At 36.5% G+C, this 17,664-nt stretch overlaps 1 pseudogene; it reads right to left on the reverse strand.

The window, feature by feature from the left end:
• Nucleotides 1-1,704: 1,704 nt before the first annotated feature.
• LOC115863902 (glycine cleavage system H protein, mitochondrial-like) lies at nt 1,705-17,193 on the reverse strand (annotated as a pseudogene).
• Between the last annotated feature and the right edge of the window lie 471 nt (nt 17,194-17,664).

Below are 17,664 nucleotides of genomic sequence, written 5' to 3' on the forward strand. Positions count from 1 at the left end.
TATGGTGATCATTTTGCAATATATACAAATATTGAATTATGTTTTACACTTGAAACTAATATAATGTTATAGGTCAATTATATGTCAATTGAAAAAAGGTTTGGTAGAATTTTTTTGTAAATTTTATTGAAGTATAGTTGATTCACAACGTTGTGTTAATTTCTTTTTTTTACATCTTTATTGGAGTGTAATTGCTTTACAATGTTGTGTTATCTTATGCTGTATAACAAAGTGAATCAGCTATATGTGTACATATATCCCCATATCCCCTCCCTCTTGCGCCTCCCTCCCACCCTCCCTATCCCACCCCTCTAGGGGGTCACAAAGCACCGAGGTGATCTCCCTGTGCTAGAATTTCTTGATAAAGGCATCAGGGCCAGTAAGTGTTTTGAAGAGTAACTCTTACACTTTCTCTCTTCTTTTCTATTTAATTATGTTCAAAATATATTCTGCCTATTTCACTTTGATTTCTTTTTGGACTCCAGAGTAGTTCCTGAAAATTTTGTTATAATCTTGTCTTCTGTGTCTTTCTCCTTGTGTTTTCTGTTGCTTTATGAAAATGGCTGTGTATTATTTAAAAGATATTTGTAATTTTTAGATCTTCCCTGTGAAGTGTACCCTTCAAATAATATTTGCTCTAAATCCAACCTTGTCTGAAATTTCCCTCTATGTGCATTTACCCAATAAGCGTTTGCTCAGTTGTTTGCCCTGCCTCACATTCTCTTGGTCCACTTTTCACTGTTGTTTCACTTTTCAGCTGTAGTTGCAGCAACTGGCTCTCTGTATGTGTAATCTGAGCACTCACCTCGTCTGTAACACGAAGCTATGTATCTGTATATACCTGCTCAGCTGTTATTAAGGGCAAAAATTAATGACTAATGGGGGACAGGGGACAATGTGTAAATATTCTCCTTTTCCATCTCTTGGGTGGACAGTTTTGAAGTATATTCACATGGCTGCACAGAGCTCCCAGGGGGATCATACCTAGGTGCCCCAGGGATAATCAGCTTCCTGACACACTGTTTTCCTATTTCATCTTTCTAAGTCCTCCACTTCTGATCCTTGTGATTACTTCCCCAAATTTACCACCTGGATCAGGCTGCTGCTTCAGGGAAGCCTAGATTAGGACAGTGTCTTTTGAGTTTTGCAGTGAACTGAATCTTGCCTTGCTTTCCTCTTTTAACATACTCTTATACTATACGTACAAAACACATAATATGTTTATTTATATGACATACATTTGTTCTTAATTCTCTTATGTTTAATTCCTTCTGTAAAAGTTAATAAGCAGAAATCTGAATTAAATAGAGTTGGGAGACTATCAGGGGGAGCTCTCATGGCCTGAACAGATAGCAGAGCCCAACAGGAAGAAGACAGACTCCTCTTCTTTCCTGGCAAGGACTCAGCCAGTGAAAAGCCATGGACTCTGTTAAGAATAATGCTCCCAACTTCCTTTTCCCCTCTATAAAAGTGTTTTTCTTCCCTTGTCCTGTGGGGAATTTGCTCATGGTTGCAGACCCTGAATTGCAATTCTCTGCTATCCTGAATAAATCCATTGTTGCTGGGGAAGTATCTGGCAGTCTGTTTCAAGTCAACACTTGTATATTCCCTTTTTCACAATAATGATTTGTATATTTCTATGTATAAATATTTTCAGAGATTTTTCTTTTTGGTTCCAAACTAGTTTATTTAAGGGTTCCATTTTCACTCCTCAATAGATTTTATGTATTTCTCATATGCTTCTTCACTCATTAGTTCATCTAGTTCTGAAGGATTCCTTAGTGTCATCTTGATCAGCCAACCATCTTCTTAACAAGATTTGTTGACAAGTCCTGGGTTTTCTGCTAGGGCTTCATTCATTTCAGTTACTTCTCCTGATAGAGAATAGAGTTCACCAGCAGCTTTCACACTTTCCAAAGCACCAACCTCCTCTCGTTTGTTCAGTTTTGTCCCAACTTCAGGCAGACTACGGTGAACACCTCCCAAAGCTTCCTGTGCAAAATTGCTCATTCCCACTGTACCAACACCATTTTCTGTTGGTACCCACTCACGTCTGTCTGTGAATTTACGCAGGGAGAGCAGAGCGTGGCAGTGCACAGTGTTTAGACATCAGCCACCCACAGCCCCCAGGGCCCTGGTGGGCAGGACAAGGCAGGCACCCACTCGGCAGAGTGCAGGCTGCAGACCCAGGTCCCCACGCTCTGCGCTGCCCCTTACCATATTTTTGTTTTAGCAGTTCCTTTTTTAAAAAAAATATTTATTTATTTATTTAAGGCTGCATTGGGTCTTCGTTGCTGCGTGCGGGCTTTCTCTAGTTGTGGCGAGCGGGGGCTACTCTTCGTTGCGGTGCGAGGGCCTCTCATTGTGGTGGCTTCTCTTGTTGCGGAGCACGGCCTCTAGGCACATGGCCTTCAGTAGTTGTGGCTCATGGGCTCTACAGTGCAGGCTCAGTAGTTGTGGTGCACGGGCTTAGTTGCTCCGTGGCATGTGGGATCTTCCCGGACCAGGGCTCAAACCCATGTGCCCTGCATTGGCAGGCGAATTCTTAACCACTGCGCCACCCAGGGAAGTCCTAGCAGTTCCTTTTTTATTTTTATTAACTGTGGTTGTAAGAGGTCGTCAAGAGGATGTGACTGCTAGTTGACCCTAGAGCTGGACCAGGGCAATGGAAGATTCCTCACCCCCTCCCCTGTCCTTGCAGTGCACACCTTGCTCTCTGTTCCCACAGTGGGAGCTGTTTTCAAAGACGCAGGCTTGAGAGGGCAATGTGTTTAGATGATCTGGACTCTGCAGGTGAGTTAAACCTCATTTTAAGCCCTCTGTATAAACTTCTAAGTTTCTAGTAGGCAGGTGTAGAGTATCTACTTGTTACCGACCCGGGTTCTTGGACTCTTTAATCAATAGAAATTGATAACAGGCCAGAGAGGAATTCAGGCAAGGCTCTATTGGGACCCTTGGTGCAGCACGAGGGCAAAACAACTAACAGGTGCCCTTGCTCACTCTTTGAGTAGCGTGGGCGAGCTGGTTCATTAAATGGGGTGAGGGTGGGGCCGATGGGTGGGTCGGCCTGGAGGCGTGGCTTACGTGGTCTGCCCACCCCATTGGCAGTGCTGAGCGCAGGGATCATGCGCAGTACCCTGCTTTTGCTCCAGACGCCTCCGAAGTAGCAGTTGCCTTTCGGCGTTTTTGTATGTTATTGTTTATACCTTGCCCCGACTGCGTATGTGTGCAGTTATGTTTGCTCCCTTATAATTTCTTAGAATTCTGTTGCTGGAGGAGATGTCTGTTCAGGTGCAAGCACTGCAGCACAGGGTCCCAGGTCCCAGCCTGTCTCATACTCGTCGTGCAGCTGCCCCAGACAAGCCTGGTGAGTTCCTTTGCTTAGTTAACCTGCCACCTACTAATCTGGCGTGGCCTGTTTCTTTGGTTTCTCCTTGCCTTTCTCTGTGTATGGGGGCCAGTTTGTGAGCAAACAACTGTACTGTTGATTCCTTTGTACAAGCAATGATGGAATTAGTCCAATGTTAACTTCGTTTTCATCTTTCTGTTTTGCCATGCGATATTTTTTGTTGACTATGTTATTTTTTTATTAATGTTACCTTTATGTCTTTAAATATATCTATGCCATGATTACTTGATTTATTATACCTGAAGAATATGTTTTGATACTTGGTGATAAGAGACGAAGAAACCCATGCATATTCACTGTCTCTCATTTTCCCTTCCCCTGTCAGCTTTATTTACCTATTTTTTGTCCATTTATAGTCTTTTATATAGCCTCCACGTTATTTTAATTTTATGATAAAATGGATTCATTATACATTCATTCTTGTGCCACAGGTTTTTTGTTCATTCTCTGGTAATTTCTGTAGAAAACTCTTGAGAACTATATTTTAATTTTTTATTTAAAAAAATATTTTTCTCTTGCCTTTATTTGGACCAGAGTTTGGTTATGTCTTATGTCACACTTTCTTTCTTCAAACTTTGTAGGCATTGCTTTGTAGTCTCCTTGTATTAGGAAATTTGAAATTCAGCAATTTTAGTAGATCATGTTTTCCTGTTGATTGTATGTATAATTACATTTGAAGTGCATTCATGTTCTAATTGTTAGTTGTTTTGTCTGGTTTTCTTAGCATTTCTTCACGTTTTGGAGTTTTGATTGAAAGTTTAATTTTGAATTGATGTTTCTTCACACTCCTTTTCTGTTCCCACTCTTCCCTGCCTAGGGTTTTAATGATTGTCTTTTAGGACTGCAGTCCATAAGCAGATCTCATTCTTCATTTTGTGGCTCCTGCTTCTAAGCAGTATTGGTGAATTCACAGGTGTAATCACTGAGCCAGTGGAGCGCTTGGTTTAGTTTTTGGTTGAGAGACTTCGCCTGTGTTTTTGATGTCTCTAGGCTTTAAGTGACTGTGGTTTCTCACTATTGAGACTTGGCACTCAATACTGCACTATTTACATGCTAGCATTATTGACAATTTGTACCAGATAATTCTGTTTTGTGTGGGGCTTTTTGTGTCTATGTGTTGTAGAACGTTTTACAGAATCTCTAGCCTCTATGCACTAGATGTGAGTAGCATCTTTACATTCCCAGTTCTGACAACCAAAATACTTCCTGACATTGCCAAATGTTTCCTGGGAGACAAAAGCACCTCCAGTGGAGAACCACTGTGCTAGGCAAATGGTGGGAATATATTTCAGTCTTTTATCCCAAGAGGGAAATAGCGCCACCAAAGTCTTTTGCTTCAAGTAATAGCCTGGTTTCTGTCTGTTTCCCTGCGTGCTGTCACTCTCTTTTTCAGACTTAGAGATCTACAGCTCATGGCTTCAGCCTGGCTGACCACTTTTCATTCAAGAGATGTTTATCTTGATTTTGAGATATTTATAACATTTTCTTATTTCTATTTTTACCTTTATGTATTATTGCTCATTGTTTGGAACAGAGAGGTTCCAAACAGAGGTTTGGAACCTTTGCATCGGAGTCAGAACTAATGGAGTTATCTTTACTGGAAATCTTCACCCCTGTTATATTTATAGGGTGGTCAGTATACTTCTACTTCAATTCAGTCACCCCCAAAACAGTGGATAAAATAGGCGTGGCAAGGAAAAGCTAGTATCATATTGTTGAGTTATGATACTCCTCTGTGTACTGTCATCCATTTCTCCCACCATTCCCAACCTGCTTGATCTTTCCTATTAGTATACAAACAAACCCTTGTTCTGGTTTACCAAAATATCCCATGTAATCTGGCTGTGGCCTAGCCCTCTGACATCATCTGGTAATCACTATAGGTTAGTCACAGTAGAATTCTCTCTCTCTCTTTTTTTTTTTTTTGGCCAAGTTAAGCTCTTTCCTTTTTTTTTTTCTATTTAACTCATATATATACCCATCTTTTATTTTCCAAAGAAAATAGTACAACTTTGCCATAGATTGCTTTCAACAAGGATTAGTTTACACATAAAAAGATGGTGGGGGGCAGAGATTTAAAAAAAAAAAACCCCAAAGACTATTTCTAGAAAAGTTACAAGCTCATTCCATTTTAGAACCCTGTGGTGATCTTTATATCTGTGCTCAGTTTGTTTCTCCTGGTCATTTAAATATCAGTTTAAATATCACCTTCAGCAGAGTTAACTATCCGTTCAAAAATATCTACTCAATTATTCTCTTACATTGCCCGATTTTAATTCTCTCTGTATAAGCTTCCAGTCTCCAATATTCTTTTAAATTTGTTTATTTTCCATTTCCATCTACTGTAATGTAAGCTCCTTGAGGGCAAAGACCTTCTTATTGTTTAGCACTATACTGTTAGTGCCAAGAATAAACCTGACCCATACTTAGAAATTAATGATAAATATTTACTGAATATTGAGGGCAAAGACCTTCTACTTATTGTTTAGTACTATATTGTTAGTGTCTTGAGAGCAAAGACCTTCTACTTATTGTTTAGTACTATATTGTTAGTGTCAAGAATAAACTTGACCCATAGTTAGAAATTAATGATAAATATTTACTGAATAATAATAAATGCAAAAACACGCTGTGCATGAATACTGTTGAATCTATTCCTTTAGTAAAATTATCCTAAAAGGAGTCTTGAAGTACCTTCTCATTCTCTGAAGTTTTTAGAATAATTGCTTAATAAATTTATTAAATGTGACATCAATCCCATTTTGTCATATCCTAGGCCCATTTTTCATGGGGAAATGTGCAAACAATCTCTGGTGTAGAATGCCTCACAAAGACAGTGTTATCTAAGAGACAAGCTTAAACACAAATTGAAGATGCTTTCAGTAGTTGGTGACTGGCTCTTTTAAACTTCCTTTGGAGGTCAGGTATTTAGTCTTTAGGCGACCGTATGTTGTAGCATATAATTGGACTTAAAAGTTTGTTGCGTTCTGTTTTGTTATTTATAAAAAATATTAATTATAAAGATATAAATTGTTCTAAGGAGGTAGTTTGAAAAATATGTGAAATGCTTATTAGGGAATAGATTAGTCACTGGTTTCTGTTCCAAATATTTTCGTGGTATTTTACAAAGAAATGTCTCCAGAAGGGAAAGGTATAAGGGCCTGTGAAAACTAGGTTGTCAAGCCAAGAAGTTAAACCTGTATTTCAATTGATTTATCTGGAAAATGATACTAATAATATTTAATGTCTTCTGACTTTAGATGATGACTATGATAATAAAATTAAATAAATGTATAAGTGCTTTGAACACAGTATGGTAAAAATGCAAGTTATTTCTAGTAGCTACAACAAAATGATCACAGTAATACTGAGTTAGCTTTAGGATATTAAATAAAGGCTGTAATTCCATGGGTGGCATTTCCTTTTTGTCCCTTGTGAGATGATGTCATCATTTTAAAAAGCTAGAGGAGCCAAAGCCCTCCAGATTCTCAGTGTATATTGGACACCATTTCAGTGGGCCAATATTTGAGAATGATAACCACTCGATGACCATAAGTAATATCTTTCTCCTTATTACTTTCATTGGTGAAGTTTGTTTCCTCTTTATAATTTAGTTTGTTTGTTTTTTTTTTTTTTTTTTGCGGTACGGGGGCCTCTCACTGTTGCGGCCTCTCCCACTGCGGAGCACAGGCTCCGGACGCGCAGGCTCAGCGGCCATGGCTCACGGGCCCAGCCGCTCCGCGGCATGTGGGATCCTCCCGGACCGCGGCACGAACCCGTGTGCCCTGCATCGGCAGGCGGACTCTAAACCACTATGCCACCAGGGAAGCCCTATAATTTAGTTTTAAGAATGCTGATTACAGTGGTGACTGTGCCTCAAATTTCGATTCTTTCCTTTTCTTCTTTCTGGCGGTATGATTCTAAACTTATTCCCAAAGGCTTTGAGTGAAAGCTGATATGCCTAGTTTTGCTTTTGGAATTTAGACAATAATCGAGAGTAAAAAAGTTATTGATGAAAGTGTTAGTTAGAATATATTATATCTTCAGGAAACTCCAGATGTAGACTGTGCCCTCAGCATTGTTCTTCTGTGATGTAGAACTGTTTGAGAGAAAGGAAGTCCTGGAGTCCTATGTCTGAGAGTTGCATTTTGTTTTACAACTCAGTGGTACATCCATACAGCTCCCAAGCAAAGCAGTTAGTTCAGTAAACACCTGAAAAACGGTAAAAATGATGACCCCAATAAAGTGAATTTCTGTCTCCTTTTTTGTTCTTTTCCAGTATACATACTTACAGACATACAAGTACTTTTTAGACAATTGAGAAGGATAAGCTAAGGGTGAAAATTCTTTTTTCTAAAGATGTTTTCTGAAGGGGTCTAGGTAGTAAAAATGAAACAGAGTATCATTCAATAAGGCAAATTTATTCAGCACTAATAGTGTTTTAGGTTAAAAAGATGTTTACTATAGTAATTTTAATAAAGCACATTTACCTGTTATTAAGAAACTAATTTTATTACACAATTATTCTGTATCTTTACTAACACAGAATATTGCTATCTTTTCATAATTTCTGAGATTTTGACATATGTCATAGCATATGCTGTGTGAGTCTTTTTTTTAAGTGTACAATTTAATGGTCTATTACTGTGCTCACAGGTTATGAGTAACCACTGCCTCATTCTAGAACATTTACATCACCTCAAAATCAAGCTCCATTAGTACTAACTCCCCATTCTCTCATTCCCCCAGCTCCTGACAACTACTAACCTGCTTTCTCTCCCTATGGCTTTACCATTCTGGCCACTTAATAAAAATGAAATCATACAATATATGGCCTTTTGTGATTAACTTCTTGCACTTAGCATAGTATATTTCGTGTTCATCATTGAAATACTGATAGCTTATATCATCATTTTATTCTTTTTTAATGGCTGAATAATAACATCAATGTTTTATTCCTTTGTATGGCTGAATAATATTCCGTTGTACGGATATAATTTATTTTTGCATTCATCAGTTGACAGCATTAAGGTTTTCACTTTTTTGGCTATTATGAATAATGTTCCTATGAGCATTTGTGTAGAGGTTTTTGTGTGGACATGTGTTTTCAATTCTCTTGGGCATGTATCTAGGAATAGAATTCTGGGTCATATGGAAACACTATGTTTAACTTTTTGTGAAACTGCCAAACTGTTTTCTAAAGTGGTTGCATCATTTTACAATTCCATGAACAATTCATGAAGCTTCCAATTTCTCTACATCCTTGCCAGCACTTGTTATTGGTTGTGTTTTTTTTTAAGCAATCCCGGTGGATATGAAGTAGTATCTTTGGTCTTTGGTTTTGATTTGTATTTCACCTACGGATGTTGAACATGCCTTGGGAGAATATCTTCTTGGAGAAATGGTTATTCAGATCCTTTGCTTGGGTTATGTGTCTTTTAATGGTGGATTTCCAAGTCTTTTATATATTCTGCATTCAAGACATTTATCAGATATAAGATTTGTAAATATTTTCTCATTTTCTGTGGATTGTCGTTTCACTCCCTTGACAGTGTGCTTTTTTTTTAAAAAAAAATTGAGGTATAACTGATATAACATTATATTGGTTTCAGGTGTCCAACATAATGATTTAATATTTATGTATACTGAGAAATCACCACAATAATTGATAGTGTGCTTTTGATGCACAAAACCTTTTAATTTTGGTAATGTCCGATTTTTCTTTTTTTGTTTGTGCTTTTGGGGTCATTTCCAAGAAACCATTGCCAAATCAAAGATTGAAGAGATTTTCCCTGAAGATTTTGACTAAGAGTTTTATAGCCTTAGAGATTCCATTTAAGTCTATGATTCAATTTAAGTTAATATTTATATCTTTTGTGAGGTCAGGGTACAACTTTACTCTTTTGCATGTAGATACTCAGTTATTTCAGCACCTTTCCCACCCCTTCCCATGCATTAAATTGACCCTTGCAAAAATGTAAGAATTTATTTTTGTACTCTCAGTTCTATTGACATATATGTTTATTCTTATGTAAGCACTACATTGTCTTGATTACTGTAGCTTTGTAATAAAATTTCCCAGCTTTATTGAGATATAATACACATATAACATTGTGAGTTTGAGGTGTACAGCCTAATAACATGATACATGTATCTGTTGTAAAATAATTAACACAATAAGGTTAGTCAACACATCCATCACCTAACACAATTATCATTTTCTTTTGTTGTGAGAACATTTAAGATTTACTCTCTCAGCAGTTTTCAAGATTATAATACAGTATTGTTAATTATAGTCACCATGCTTTACATTTGAGCCCCCAGAACTTATTTATCCTATAACTGGAAGTTTATACCTTTTGACCAACATCTCCCTATTTTCCCCAACTCCAAGCCCCTGGCAACCACTATTCTATGTTTCTATTTGTTCGGCTTTTAAAGATTTATATAGTATTTGTTCTTTCTCTGTCTGACTTATGTCACGTAGCATTATGCACTCACGGTCCATCCATGTTGCCAAAAATGGCAGGATTTCCTTCCTTCTTATGGCCGAATAATATTCCTTTATATGTATATGTATGTATACCACACTTTCTTTATCCATTCATCTGTTGATGGACTTTTAGGTTGTTTCCATGTCTTGGCTATTGTGAATAATGCTGCAGTGAACATGAGAGTGAAGATAACTCTTTGAGATTGTAATTCCATTTCTTTCAGAAATATACCCCAAAATAAGACTTTGGATCATATGGCAGTTCTATTTTTAATCTTTTGAGGAACCGCCATACTGTTTTCCATAATGGCTGCACCATTAACATTCCCTCCTACAGTACCCCAGAGTTCCCTTTTCTCCACATCCTTGCCATCATTTGTTATTGCTTGTCATTTTGATAATAGCCATTCTAACAGGTGTGAGGTGATATATCATTGTGACTTTGATATGCATTTCCATGTAATTAACGATTTAGAGCATCTTTTCATATACTTATTGGCCATTTGTATGTCTTCAGGTCCTCTGCCCACTTTTAATTTGGATTGTATTTTTTGTGTGTGTGTGCTATTGAGTTTTATGAGTTTCTTATGCATTTTGAATATTAACCCCTTATCAGATATATGGCTTGTTTCTATTTTCTCCCATTGTATAGGTTGCCTCTTCAGTTTGTTGGTTTCTGCTGCTGTGCAGAAGCTGCTTTGTTTGATATAGTCTCGTCCGTTTGTTTTTGCTTTTGTTGCTTGTGCTTTTGGTATCATACACAAAAAATTGTTGTCAGATACAAAAAATTGTTATCAAGACCAATGTCAAAGAACTTTTTTCTCTGTGTTTCCTTCTAGGAGTTTTACATCAGGTCTTAAGTGTTTAATTAATTTTGAGTTAATTTTTGTGAGTCATGCAAGACAAAGGTCCAGTTTTATTCTTTTGCATACGGATATTTGGTTTTCCCAACACAGCTTATTTTATTTTATTTTATTTATTTATTTTTTGCGGTACACGGACCTCTCACTGTTGTGGCCTCTCCCGTTGCGGAGCACAGCCTCCGGACGCGCAGGCTCAGTGGCCATGGCTCACGAGCCCAGCCGCTCCGCGGCATGTGGGATCTTCCCGGGCCAAGGCACGAACCCGTGTCCCCTGCATCGGCAGGCAGACTCTGAACCACTGCGCCACCAGGGAAGCCCCTATTTTATTTTTAAAAAATATTTATTTGGCTGCACTGGCTCTTCATTGCAGCATGTGGGATCTTTGTTTGCAGCATGCGGGATCTTTGTTGCGGCATGCGGGATCTTTGTTGTGGCATGTGGGATCTTTGTTGTGGCATGCAGGATCTAGTTCCCTGACCAGGAATCAAATCCGGGCCTGCAGCATTGGGAGTGTGGAGTCTTAACCACTGGACCACCAGGGAAGTCCCTGTTTCTGGACTTTCAGTTTTGTTCCATTGGTCTATGTGTCTGTTTTCATGCCATTATCATACTGTTTCATTATGATAGTTTTGGTGTATAGTTTGAAAGCAGGAAATGTGATGTTCTCAGCTTTGTTCTTCCTTCTCAAGATTGCTTTGTCTATTTGAGGTCATTTATTGTTCTGTACAAATTTTAGGATTGTTTTTTCTATTTCTGTGAAAAATACCATTGGAATTTTGATAGGGATTGCATTGAATCTATGGATGGCTTTGTGTAATATGCACATTTTAACAATATTAATTCTTCTGATCCATGAACAAGGGATATCATTCTGTTTGTGCCTTCAGTTTCTTTCATCAGAGTCTTATAGTTTTCAGTGGATATATCTTTCATCTCCTTGGTTAAATATATTCCTTAATATTTTATTGTTTTTGAAACTATTATAAATGGGGTTATTTTCTTTATTTCTCTTGCAGATATTATTTCTTTCTCAGCTGATTTTTGTATGTTGATTTTGTATCCTGCAACTTCACTGAATTTGTTTATTAGTGCTAACAGTTTTTGGTAGAATCTTTAGGGTTTTCTATATATAAGATAATGTTATTAGCAAACAGATGCAGTTTTACTTCTTCCTCTCCAATTTGTATACCTTTTTTTCCCTTGCCTAATTACTCTGGCTAACATTTCCATTACTATGTTGAATAGAGTGGTGAGAGTGGATACCTTGTCTTGTTCCTGGTCTCAGAGGAAAAGCTTTCAACTCTTCACCATTGAATATGATGTTATCTATGGGTTTGTCATATATAGCCTTTATTATGTTGAAGTATGTTCCTTCTATATTCAATTTGTTGACAGCTTTAATCATGAAAAGATTTGATGTTTTCTGCATCTATTGAGAGGATCATATGAATTTTATCCTTCATTCTATTAATGTGGTGTATGTTATATATTTGCATGTGTTGAACCCGACTTGTTCATGGTGTATGATCCTTTTAATATGATATTGAATTTGATTTGCTAGTATTTTGCTGAGAATTTTTCCATCTATATTCATTGGGGATATTGACTATAGTTTCCTTCTCTGTGTCTTTACCTGGCTTTGGTAAGGTAACGATGATAGTAATGATATAATGATGGCCTTGTAAAATGAGTTTGGAAGTGTTCACTCCTTTTCAGTTTTTGGAAGAGTTTGAGAAGGGTTGGCATTAATTCTGCTTTAAATGTTTGGTAGAATTCACCAGTGAAGCCATCTAGTCCTGGGTTTTTCTTTGTTGGAAGTTTTTGATTACTGATTCAATCTCCTTAGTCATTATTGATATGTTCAGATTTTCCATTTCTTCCTCATTGTCTTAATAGGTTGTATGTTTCTAGACACTTATTAATTTTCTTCTAGGTTATCCAACTTGTTGGAATATAATTATTCATAGTAACCTCTTTTAATCCTTTGTATTTCTGTGGTGTCAATTGTAATGTCTCCTCTTTCATTTATAGCTTTGTTTATTCTTTTCTCATTTTTTCTTGATTAAGTCTAGCTAAAGTTTTGTCAATTTTCTTATTTCAAAAAACAGCTCAGTTTCATTGATTTTTTTCTATTGTTTTTCTACTCTATTTCATTTGTTTTTCTGCTCTAATCTTTATTATTTCCTTACTTCTGCTAACTTTGGACTTAATTTTTCTTTTTAAAAAATTCCTTGAAGTGTAAAGTAGTTTGAGATCTTTCTTTCTTCTAAATTTAAGCATTTATTTCTGTAAACTTCCCTTTTAGAACTGTTTTGCTGCATCCCATATGTTTTGGAATGTTTTCATTTTCATTTGTTTCAAAATACTTTCTGATATATCTTTTGATTTCTTCTTTGATCCATTGGTTGTTCAAGAGTGTGTTGTTTAATTTCTCTGTATTTGTGAATTTTCCAGGTTTTTTCCTCTTACTGATTTGTAGTTTCATACCACTTTGGTCAGAAAAGATATTTGATATGATCTCAGTCTTCTTAAATGTATTCAGGCTTGCTTTGTGTCCCAACATATCTATTCTGGAGAATGTTCCATATGGGTTTGAGAAGAATGTGTGTTCTGGTTCTGTTAGATGAAAGGTTCTTTATAAGTCCGTTTGGTCCATTTGGTATAAAGTATAGTTTAAGTCCAATGTTTACTTATGGTTTTCTATCTGGATGATCTTTCCAGTGTTGAAAGTGGGGTACTGAAGTTCTGTAATATTATAGTAATGCTGTCTATTGTTTGGCTAATATTTGCTTTAAACTTATAATTTTTATGCCCTCTTGAATTGATCCCTTTATCACAATATAATGATCTTCTTAGTCTCTTGTGACTGATGTTTGATGGGAAGTTTCTTTTATCTGATATATGTATGGACACTCTTACTCTCTTTTGGTTACCATTTGCATGGAATATTTTGTTCCATCACTTTACTTTCAGCCTATTGTGTCTCTAAGGTTAAAGTGAATCTCTTACAAGGCAACATATTGTTGAATCTTTTTAAAAAATTCATCTAGCCACCCTGTGTTTTTTGATTGGAGAATTTATTCCATTTACATTTAAAGTAATTTTGATAGTTAAAAAATATTACTAATTTTTGATAAAAATTACTGTTGCCATTTTGTTTCCTGTTTAGTTTTTTTTTGTTTCTTCCTCTTTTGCAGTCTTCCCTTGTGATTTATTTATTTATTTTTTTAGTGGTGTGGTTTAATTCCATTCTTTTTATCTTTTGTGTATCTACTTTAGGGTTTTTTTGGGTTTTTTTTTTGGTTACCATGAGGCTTACATAAAACAGCTTATAGATATAACAGTCTATGGTAAGCTAATAAAAACTGACCTTCAGGGCTTCCCTGGTGGCACAGTGGTTGAGGGTCCACCTGCCAGTGCAGGCGACATGGGTTCATGCCCCAGTCTGGGAGGATCCCACATGCCATGGAGTGGCTGGGCCCGTGAGCCATGGCTGCTGAGCCTGCGTGTCCAGAGCCTGTGCTCCGGAACCGGAGAGGCCACAACGGTGAGAGGCCCGCATACTACAAAAAGAAAAAAAAAAACCCTGACCTTCAATCTTATACAAAAGCCCGACCTTTTTACTTCTCCTTACCCACATTTTATGCTGTTAATGTCATACTTTACCTCTTTTTATGTTGTGTACTCATTAACACATTATTGGAGCAACAGGTATTTTTAATATTGTTCTTTAACTTTTATACTAATATAAAAGCACTTTACACACCACTGTTACAGTAATAGGGTATAGTGAATTTCACTATATATTAATCTTTATCAATGAGTTTTTATACTTTTATGTATTTTCATGTTATTAGTGTTCTTTCATTTCAACTTGAACTCCTTTTAGCATTTCTTTTTTTAAAAATTTTATTGGAGTATAGTTGATTTACAATGTTGTGTTAGTTTCAGGTGTACAGCAAAGTGATTCAGTTATACATATACATATATTCACTCTTTTTCAGTTTTTTTTCCCATGTAGGTTATTACAGAATATTGAGTAGAGTTCCCTGTGCTATACAGTAGGTCCTTGTTGGTTATCTATTTTATATATACTAGTGTGTGTATGTTAATCCCAAGCTCCTGATTTATCCCTCCCCCACCCCCCACCTTTCCCCTTTGATAACCATAAGTTTGTTTTTGATATCTGTGAGTCTGTTTTGTAAACCATAAGTTTGTTTTTGATGTCTGTGAGTCTGTTTCTGTTTTGTCTGTTTCATTTAAAAAATTTAGATTCCACATATAAGTGATATTATATGATATTTGTCTTTGTCTGACTTACTTCACTTAGTATAATAATCTCTAGATTGCATTTCTTGTAAGGCAGATCTAGTGGTAATGAACTTAGCTTTTTTTGTTTTTTTTGGTTTGGGAATATCTTTATTCCTCCTTCATTTCTGAAGGACAGCTTTGCTGGGTATAGTATTCTTGGTGGCAGCTTTTTAATATACTTGTCATTTATAATACAAATGATAGAAGTATTGGTGATCAGTCACTTTTAGCAAAACTAAAGCTGAGATATGTGATTTCAGGTCTGCTTCCACTTCCAGAGAATGTACTCTCTGTGTCTGTTTCCCCATCTCCATATTATGAGTATGCTAGGAATAAATTGTCCCCAATATGCTTACTAAATCTAAAGTCTTATGAATTCTGGAACAACATACATAGGAGCTAATGCTTAGAATCCACACATGCCTTATATTCACAATGTTGAGGGATCATAGGTCTAAGGATTTATTACTGTTTTCATGGCCTCTGACATGGTTCAGTTACAGTAGGGAGACTGGAGACTCCAGGAGGGAAGTGTCTATGTATTTAAAAAAAAAATACTGTATTATCTGATGCATTTGACAATGTAGAAAACACAGCAGTATTAAGAAGACGTTAAAAGCTCTACAAGAATATATGGAAAGAATGAGTGTGAAGTAGATAGAAATCTAAGGAAGTTAAAAAAAGAATGTTAGGCAATTAATAACCCTAAGAAAAACAAGGAGCTGCATGAGAGGAAATGTAATAATAGTATACTAGTTGGTTAGAAATAAACAATATTTCTGCAGTAGTAATGATGTAAGTTGTAAATATTAGTTTCAACAAAGGTAAATCTGACTATATCCATAGAAAGGAGGGAGGTAAGTGAGGGTGGTAGTATAAGAAAGTTAATATATCTATTATAATAGGAAATGAATAACTATTTGTACAAAACAAGATATAACAGTTCAACCATATTAATTAGCAATCTGAAGATAAACATCAAAAGAAACAGCTGAAGACTTGAAAAGGAGCATCTCTTGAAATAAGGACTGGAATGGAAGCTGCTTTTTATTGTGAGCCTTGTAGAATAATTTTACTTCCTAACACAAAAAATATGTTTAAAAAATCCATAAGAAATGTACATTCCTTTCTACATCTTGCAGTTTGATTCTTAGTGGAATCATTGTCATCATTATCATCATCTTCATCATCATCAGTAACATCTGTATAATTTACAGGCATAAAATTTTCCCACATTTATCATTTCCATTCATCTTCATTAGTCTGTGAGTTGAGTAGAACATATTTCAGTATCTCCCAGTTTTACCAATAAAGAAACTTAGACAATGTGACTTGTGCAAGGTTAAATAATTAGTAAATGGTAAGTCAGTAAGTTGCAAATGATAAGCCGCAAATTCAAAACATCTATTTCCCAGCCCCGAGTTCTTTGCATCATAACTGTATTTCTCCAGAATCTTTCACTGTATCATAGAAATTAATAGTTGTATTTTAATTTACCTTGGAAATGTATAAGAACTTTTCATAGCGTTCTTATACTAGAACCTCAAAATGTTATCTAGTTCTAATGGGTAAAAAAAAAAAAAAAGGGAAAAAAACATTTTTAATTTTCCTTATATCTCTTTCCCTTTTTCTTTCATTCTCCAAAACTCTTGCCACAAAAATACACTGGCGATGGATGTCATAGATTCTCTAAAAAATCACTTTAGAGAACTTCATTATTTCTATTAATACAACTACTATTAATAACAACAATAATCATGTTGTGCCCTTCTCCGCAGCCTCTCATCCAGGGATCTCAGAATGCTTTTCAAACATTAATTAAAAATCCTCTCGTCATCCCTATGAGTTCCTAGGGCAAGGAGAGAGGAGGAAATGGTATCTGCTCTGACATTAATTAAGCTCTCCCTTGGCTTGCACACTAGGTAAATAGCTCTTCTTCCCCCCATTAACAAACAAGCCCACTCTCCACGACGATTATCACAGATGTTCACAAGTAAGAGGAGAGATGACTTCTGCTGGGCACGGAGGCGGGGGACTGACACACTTGCCAAACTTGGCGGCTGAGGCTTTGCTTTCTTTCGAACAGTGGTTTCCAAAACCTGGGCCATCAGCAGCATGGCCTTAGGGGTTTTTGCAAATATACCTGTGTCTGGGCCATTTATACTCCCTTCCTACAGATCTGATTTCATAGATAAGCAATACAGCTCAGGAATCTGTGTTTTCAAAAATTTCCCTCTACACTTTGAGAATAATCACATTTAAGTGGCATTTTTGTTACTGGTTTCTTTCAAATATTAGAAGTGTCTTTTCTTGCCTTTCGTCTCTTCCTGGTTAATAGTAGAGGATATGCACGTCTAGACCAGAGGTTTTCAAAACGTGGTCCTTGGATCTTTTTGTAATCTGAAATACCTGGGAAAGTTGTGAACGGTACAGTTGTGTTGGAATACATTGTTCTTGCATAAGTTTATATTTCTCTTAGGGAGATAAAATTTATTCCTACATCTAAGTGAACAATGCCCTGTCAGAAACCTTGAAGATAGTAATAAATCCTTGGGCTTATGGGCCCCTAACACTGTCAATATAAGGCG

Source organism: Globicephala melas, chromosome 6, assembly GCF_963455315.2.
Source record: "Globicephala melas chromosome 6, mGloMel1.2, whole genome shotgun sequence".
Classification (NCBI taxonomy): domain Eukaryota; kingdom Metazoa; phylum Chordata; class Mammalia; order Artiodactyla; family Delphinidae; genus Globicephala; species Globicephala melas.